This window comes from Penaeus monodon, chromosome 28 (genome assembly GCF_015228065.2).
Source record: "Penaeus monodon isolate SGIC_2016 chromosome 28, NSTDA_Pmon_1, whole genome shotgun sequence".
Taxonomy (NCBI): Eukaryota; Metazoa; Arthropoda; class Malacostraca; order Decapoda; family Penaeidae; genus Penaeus; species Penaeus monodon.
The window spans coordinates 11,501,917-11,502,132 of record NC_051413.1 but is presented as its reverse complement, the minus strand read 5'-3'; positions in this window follow the sequence as shown (position 1 = coordinate 11,502,132).

The following is a 216-nucleotide window of genomic DNA, read 5'->3' as shown; positions in this document are numbered from 1 at the left end:
AAATGCTTGTCTTTGTAAATATTTGAAATAACTCTGAAATGTTTTATTCTGATTTTCACCCTTTTGTTGTTTCAGACATTTTTGTTGGTTGTCTATTCCGACCTTTAACCCCTTCTTAAATAGAATATTGAAATATTCTAGGGAGAAACCCTGGAACCTTAAAGCTGGAACTTGTGGATAAATTAAAGGCTATTACGTTATTTGTACTTGTATCTG